This window comes from Triticum aestivum, chromosome 7B, assembly GCF_018294505.1.
Source record: "Triticum aestivum cultivar Chinese Spring chromosome 7B, IWGSC CS RefSeq v2.1, whole genome shotgun sequence".
Taxonomy (NCBI): Eukaryota; Viridiplantae; Streptophyta; class Magnoliopsida; order Poales; family Poaceae; genus Triticum; species Triticum aestivum.
This window is the reverse complement of record NC_057813.1, coordinates 352205844-352214014: the sequence shown is the minus strand read 5'-3', so window position 1 is coordinate 352214014 and position 8171 is coordinate 352205844. Positions and strand designations below refer to the sequence as shown.

The 8171-nt window shown below is 47.8% G+C and overlaps 1 long non-coding RNA gene across 1 annotated transcript; it reads right to left on the bottom strand.

Annotated features, from left to right (window-relative positions):
* Positions 1-2205: 2205 nt before the first annotated feature.
* LOC123158923 (uncharacterized) lies at positions 2206-2841 on the bottom strand. Its single transcript, XR_006479398.1, has 3 exons — positions 2726-2841; positions 2559-2616; positions 2206-2478 (listed from the first exon to the last, which is right to left on the bottom strand). It is a non-coding gene; the product is annotated as an uncharacterized lncRNA (long non-coding RNA).
* Between the last annotated feature and the right edge of the window lie 5330 nt (positions 2842-8171).

Here is an 8171-nt window from a genome sequence, read left to right as displayed (position 1 = left end):
CATGTTCACACATTAGCTCTCACACAACAGGACATGTTCACCACCATTCTAATCCATCCCAGATGGGAATCAGACCTGACGCAACTCTAAGCATAACAAGCATAACAGCAAGCATGAATGAGTAGGCACATCATGGCTCAAACAACTCCTACTCATGCTAGTGGGTTTTACTAATTACTTTGGCAAAGATAGGTCATGTAGAGGAATGGGTTCAACTATCGCAACATGTAATAGTTATATCGTTGTTATCCCAATGTAGTAAAAGAGAGCAATAGCAAGAGAGTGGGATTGTATCGGAGTGGTCAAGGGGGTTGCTTGCCTGCCACTTCTGAAGATAGCATTGTATCTTCATTAGTGACATCGATCTCGAACGCCGGAACGATGTCTACCAAGAGGGAACAAACACCGGCAAACGAGAGGGAACACAATCAATGCAATGCAACAATATGATGCATGATCATGACATGGCAACATGATGTGATTTGGGCTAATGCAACTAGCAACAATTTAAATGAAGTTAGTTTGAACCCAGGGTTCAAATTCAAACTCCATATAAGACATTTCAAATGTCATTTATTTAAATTGTCATATACACCAACTTTAAGTTGTCCAAACATGCATAAAAATGTCACAAATGGATTATTTGGAATTTCATTTGGAGCTACGGTTGATTTTCTATTATTTTTCTAAGTTTAGCCAATTTTTTGGAATTTATAAATCATTACTAAAGTATAAAAACGCTAGAAAATGTTGTCAAACCTGCCAGGTGGGTCCCACATGTCATAAGCACAGGTGCTAATTAAGTTTAAATTTAAACTAATCTAAAATTAGCATGGGGCTGGCCCCACTTGTCATTGACCCAGGGGAGTCAAACCCCTAGTCAAATGGGTCAACATGCCGGAACTCGACGCCGGCGATGACAGACGTGGCGGAGGGTGGCGGGTTTTACAGTCCCGTGACCAGACGTCGCGCGGATAGACCCTGTGCGATCCTAGCGCTTGCGCGCATCCAACGGTGCAAGAGGTGCAACCTGAAGTGGCCGGAAATAGCGTCGGCGATGAGGTATGCGGCGACCGAAGCTACGGGTGTGCTCAGTTTGGCGCTACGGGGCGTCTTCGGCGAGCTAGTGGTGTCTGCGTGTTGCTGGGAAGGTGCTAAGCACATTCAGTGCTCAAACGCAAGCGGTGGCAGCTGTGGCCACGGCAACATCGAAGCTGATGGCGAGAAGTTATCGGGCTTGATGGAAGCGACGGCTACGCGGCGCAATCAAGCACGGGGAGAGAGGGGAGCGGCAGAGGAGCTCACAACAGTCACAAAGAAATGCTCGACGTGGTGGGGGACACACTGCAGACGATGGATCGACGCCAGCAATCTTCGAGCAGAGGCGAACGAGACGAGCTCGATGGCGACGCTTCCGGGCGTCCGGGCTTGCGTGCTTGGACGAAGAGGCGCACGGAGTCAGGGCGGAGCTCGAGGACATGAGGGCGAGGCAAGGGGGTGCACGATGGCTGCCATGAACAGCGGCGGTGCTCTCGGGGGTGCTCAAGGCTACAAGAGAGAGAGCAGCACAGAGCGAGGAAGAGGATAGAGGAGGCTAGGGGGCATCTCCCTTGCGACGCAGATGGACACAAGAAGGCGGGGAAGCAGGCAGGGAGGAGGTGGCCCCGAGCGTGCACGTGCAAACACGCAGCTGCTCCTACTAGCAAGAGGTAGGGGACGGTGGGGAGTTAGGCTGGGCCCTAGCTACAGTTCTAGGCCGCATAGGTAAGCCAGGTACAATTTCTACTTCTCCTTATTTTCTTTATTTTTTCTTTTATTTTTATCTTTTGTCATTGCTTTCAAATAAAACAAATTCAAACCCAGTGACAAAATTCCCTTGAATATTCAAACTCAGTAGAATTATCCAGAGGCACATAAATTATTTCAAAGTTACTTGAAATTATATTCTGATTATATAATATAAATTCAAATACAAATACAATATGATTTAAATTCAAAGTCCCAAAAATAATTCCTTAACAATGTTCCTAAATTTTGGTTTGATATATAACTCTTGCCAAAATTCTTAGAACTATTTTAAAGGCATTTTTGAAACATTGAATGCATTTTTTGGGGTTCTTTGCTCTTTATTTAGCAGAGGCTTTGAAAATTCCCCCAATTCAAATTTTTGAAATTTAAGGATGATGCATGATGCTCACAATGCAATTAATCAAACCAAAATAATTATTGGAGCTAAAAGAATTCTAGGGCTGTGACAGTACATATATCCCAACTGTAATTAAACTAGCATGTTGTGTAAACATGGATAAGTTTGCTAATTGCTGCAACAGTTTTTTCAGTACGCTTGCCTACTAGCAATATGTTCAAGTTCCACCTTCGGAAAGGATCATCTACAGTTCCACTTCAAAGACTCCCTTCAACATTTTTCTTAAACTCAAGAGCAGCTCTGACGACGTTCCCTCTTGTGATGATTCCAACCTTACAAACCGAAATTTGTTTTAAGACAAATTAACTAGAGCAAAAAAAAGCAGAAAAATAGCAAGGCTTGGCCCACTCACCAATTTGCCCGAACTGTCGACTACTGGCAGCCTGCGGTATTTAGTAACAAGAAGTAACCTGCATGCCAAAATATTACCACCATCTAATTAAGTTATCTTTAAGAAACATATTAACATACAAGTTGGTCCATATAATCTCTGGAAACCAATCAGTGATGTACACATACCTTGCAGCATCTTCAAGGTTAGTAGTTTCACGCACCACAAGAGGTGCAGAAGTCATAACATCACTAACTACTTTCCCATTGGTTTTGCTTAAGAGCTTTTGTATCTGACGGAAAGTCTACAGGCATGGGTTCGAGTAGAATCAGAGAAAAACATGAAAATAAACAATATATACTAATACAAGAAATTAAGCATGCAGATACACATGTTTGGAGAACTCGTTGCATTCTGATTCGCGCCAATGTCATTTACTCTTTTTCTAACTGGTTATCAATGATTTGGTGACGTTCCATTGAAAATGCAGGCTAGCTCCTGTGATATCTCACCATTCAATATGCATAAGGGATTTGCACCGCTATATTAGCATGGTGTATTCTTTGATATAGTATAAGGAGGTATTCCTTGCACAGACTATCCCCTCCTTGCTCACTCATCCCCGTGCTCCTGTGTCAACCCCCAACAACGAACAACGACACCATCATTAACTCATGAATCACATGCATGTGGATTTTGTTGAGCCCAGAGTTTTGAATCATGCAACACATCTAATATTCAGTTTGTACCAAGCTTTTAGACTGCAATATAATTTCAACTTTACAAATATCACAAGTTTATGTTTTTGTACCCATTTCAAAATTGTAATATGGCTTCAACTTTAAAATAATTTATGTTTAATGCATTTAAATAATTTTCAAGATTTAGTAAATGTTAAATCAAATATATTTTCATGAAGTTATTGTGTCTTCTATAAAACTAAGAATCTCATCATGGAGTAACTAAAATAAATAGTGGATTGAATGATTGTTAAAATTTCAAATAAAAAAGAATGAGAAATCCATATACTAGAAAAGATTAGTATATGTGGATTGATTAATTCTTGGAAAAACCATGATACAAATTCCACGAAATCATGTCTTTCTTTTTATTTCTAGTGAAAACCCAAGAACTTCATGATAATAATTCTAGAAAAACTACATATACTAATCTTAGGAGTTTTTCGGCTGTAAAAAAGCTATGTTACTACTAATGTTGCCTGCTGATTTATCAGTGCAGCCGCATGTAACTATTTATCTTCATGGTCCAACAAAGATGAATTAACACTAATTACATTGCATGCAGTCGTTTATTTTCATTTATTAAAACATGGTTAATAATATAGCCAGGTGCTTGTTATATAAAGGCGCCATGTCACCTATAGCCATCATCTATAACCACTCATACAATAGTGTGGGCTATAAGGTTCGCTATTACATTACTACATTTTTTTCTCTTCTATCTTTCTCTTTCATCACATTTATTGTATTTGCCTAGAAATACGCATATAGCTAGCCTCTTGCATGAGAGCCCATTTTTCTTACCTTTTCACATCTCTCTCCTCCACATAAGCAAAAATGTCATGTAAGCAGGCTATAAGCCCACCATTCATAGCTTAAATTTATCATCAAACTTTGTCAAACCCTCCTCCCCTCCCGCGAGCGACCGGGGGGGGGGGGGGGGGAGCTCTCCCTAGCGCCGCCGGGCCGTCCTCCCTTCCCTCTCCCTCCCCTCGCCGCCGCCGGGCAAAGCCCGGTCGGCGGCGGCGGCGGCGGGGTTTCTCGCCCCCCTTCGGAGACGGCCGGCACGGGCCGCGGAGCTTCGATGGTGGCGACGCGCGGGCACGGGGCGCGTCGGCGCGGTGGCGGGCGTCTGGCGCCGACGTGTGGCCCGGCGCGGTGGGCTACGTGGTCCCGCTCCTGGAGGTCTCCCTCCTGCCTCCATGGGTGGATGGGGTGGCTGTTGCGCGGCTGCAGGGCGGGTGGCGGCGCGTCCGTCTTGGATCTGGCGGTGGGATCCGGGTGGACGGCGCGGGTGGGGCAGCGGCCTGGTGTAGCCGGTGCTCCGGCCGTGGGCGGCTGTGACGCCCGGGTAATTAAGCTACAGTAACCCCCGCTAATGATGCCACGTCACCTCGGTTACTGTGGTTAAACTCGCGTTAGTTCGGAACCTAGTTCGAATTTCAAATTCAAAATCGAGCAAACAATAAAAGTTTTCAAATATTAAAATTTAAATGTTCGGAGTGAACCAAGTAATACATAGGTAATTATGGTGGAGAGACCAAACTTTGATAAAATGTTTAAAGGCCCTAAAACAATTAAAACAATAGTGAAATCAATTAAACAAATGCCTATTGAATTTATAAAATGCTAACACTATTTTATTATGGGTTAAGAATTAATCTCGTAGCAGTTTATTGATAAATACAAATTAGGCACTAGTGGTAATTTTATAAAACTGAAAATAAAAGAAACTACAAATAAAAAGAAACAAGAAAACAATTAAATAAAAAGAAAAGCAGAACCTAACTAAACAAAAAAAAAAAAGCCTGCCCCCCCCCACTAGGCCTCGGCCCAGCTGGCCATCGGGCCAGCCAGGCCGGCCTACCTGGCCCAGCCGACCGACCCGCCCCTGCCTTATCCCCACAGGGGGAAACCCTAACCAGTCACCACCCTACTTCCCCTCTCTCCCGAAAATATCTGCCCCCTCTCTCCCCGATTGGATCGGGACCAGGGGAGGAGCTCGCCGCCCCCGCGCCAGGACGCCGCCGCCTCGCAGGACCGCCTCCCCGCCGGCCTGCTTCCGCGTCGACCCCGCCGTTCGCCCCGACACCGCACCATCTCCGGCGTCCCGAAGCCATCGCCCGTCTCCCCGCCGCCTCTCCTCGGCGCCCGTCATCGGCGCCGCCCGTCACCGCCGGACTGCCTCGTCCCCGCCTCTCCCTCGCGCAACTCCCTCCCCGAATTGGACATCGTCGTCGTCGCCCCGCTACTCCGGCCCTTCCCCGAGCGCGCCTTTGCACATCTACAGGGCTATGTGAGCCCCCTTCTCTTCCCCTCTTCTTCCCTGGCGGATCCGCCGTCGCGTCCGCACGCGCACACTCGCCGCCCGTGCTGCTCCCGCTCCCTGCACACCGCGCCAGACCGCGCCCGCGGCTGACGCCGTCGGTGCTCTCTGTTGCGCCCGTGCATCACCTGCGCGCCGGACCTCCCCTGACCCGCAATCCCACCCCCCCCCCCCCCGCAGCTCCGTGCCTCGCCACGGCTCCCGCGCACCCGCGTCCGACGACCCAACCACGGCGCCCCTCGCCTTGTGCCCCACCTCGCCGCCTCGTCGCTCCACCAGTGGTGCTGCAACTCCGGCGTCGTCCTTGCCCCTGCTCCCCTCGCCCCGCGCTGTCGCTGCCTTGGCCGCCGGCGCCCAGGCGCGCCGATGGCCACCCCCTGAGCCAGCGTTCGGGCTCGCCCCTGACGGGCGCCCACACACCCGTTAGGTCCCGTGCCTGTTAAGGCCCTGTGTGCCACTGACTAGGGGGGCCCACCCCAGAACGTTTAAGAAAAGGAATTTAAAAAAATATTAATTAATTAAATAAATAATAATTAGAATAATTAGAATATTAATTAATTAATTAATTAAGTAATTAATTAAGTTAAATTATCCTGATTAGATTAACCTAATCACTAACTAAATTAACTAATCTGTAATTAAACTAAACAGAGAATGACAGGTGGGTCCCACTGGACCCACACGTCAGGTTGACCAGGTCAATGGTCAACGTTGACTGCTGACATCACCCTGATGTCATGCTGACGTCAGCATTTACTATTCTGGATAATGTTGGATTAGATAATTAATTAAATTCTAGAAATTAATAAAATCTTTAGAAAATCATATCTTTTAATCCGTAACTCGGATGAAAATACTTTCTACATGAAAGTTGCTCAGAACGACGAGACGAATCCGGATACGCAGCCCGTTCATCCGCCGCACACCCCTAGCATACCGAACACGCAACTTTCCCCCTCCGGTTCACCGGTCCGAAAATGCGGAACACCGGGAATACTTTCCCGGATGTTTCCCCCCTTCGTCGGTATCACCTACTACCGCGATTGGGCACACCTAGCATCGTTACTTGACATGTCATGCATCGATATGCATCTGTTTACTTGGTATTCATTGTTTCTTCCCCCTCTTCTCTCCGGTAGACTACGAGACCGACGCTGCTGCTGCCCAGTTCGACTACGGAGTTGACGACCCCTCTCTCTTGCCAGAGCAACCAGGCAAGCCCCCCCCCTTGATCACCAGATATCGCCTATTCTACTCTATACTGCTTGCATTAGAGTAGTGTAGCATGTTACTGCTTTCCGTTGATCCTATTCTGATGCATAGCCTGACATTGTTACTACATCTGTTGATACCTTACTTGCAATCCTAAACACTTAGTATAGGATGCTAGTTTATCATCATTGGCCCTACATTCTTGTCGGTCTGCCTTGCTATACTATTGGGCCGTGATCACTTCGGGAGGTGATCACGGGCATATACGATATACTTTACACAGTTACATTACTTGTGATACTGTTCGGAGATGGGGGCTGAAGGGGCAGGTGGCTCCATCCCGGTAGAGGTGGGCCTGGGTTCCCGACGGCCCCCAACTGTTACTTTGTGGCGGAGCGACAGGGCAGGTTGAGACCACCTAGGAGACAGGTGGGCCTGGTCCTGTTCGGCGTTCGCGGATACTTAACACGCTTAACGAGATCTTGGTATTTGATCTGAGTCTGGCTACGAGCCTATACGCACTAACCATCTACGTGGGAGTAGTTATGGGTATCCCGACGTCGTGGTATCAGCCGAAGCACTTCGTGACGTCAGCGACTGAGCGGCGCGCGCCGGGTTGGACTGCGTTAACGCAACTTCCTTTATAATGGAGGTTGCTAGGTCTGCTCACCGGCCGCGTACGCAACGTGCAGGTGTGCTCAGGGCGATGGGCCCAGACCCCTGCGCTCTTAGGTTTAGACCGGCATGCTGGCCTCTCCGTTGAGCCTAGGTGGGGCTGCGACGTGTTGATCTTCCGAGGCCGGGCATGACCCAGGAAAGTGTGTCCGGCCAAATGGGATCGAGCGTGTTGGGTAAGTTGGTGCACCCCTGCAGGGAAGTTAATCTATTCGAATAGCCGTGATCTTCGGTAACAGGACGACTTGGAGTTGTACCTTGACCTTATGACAACTAGAACCGGATACTTAATAAAACACACCCTTCCAAGTTCCACAGACAACCCGGTGATCGCTTTTCCGCAGGGCGACGAGGAGAGGATTGCCGGGTAGGATTATGCTATGCGATGCTACTGGCGATGCTACTTGGAGATGCTATTTGGAGATGCTACTTGGAGGTGCTACTTGGAGGACTTCAATCTACCCTCTTCTACATGCTGTAAGGCGGAGGCTGCCAGAAGCGTAGTCTTCGACAGGATTAGCTATCCCCCTCTTATTCTAGCATTCTGCAGTTCAGTCCACTGATATGGCCTCCTTACACATATACCCATGCATATGTAGTGTAGCTCCTTGCTTGCGAGTACTTTGGATGAGTACTCACGGTTGCTTTTCTCCCTCTTTTCCCCCTTTCCCTTCTACCTGG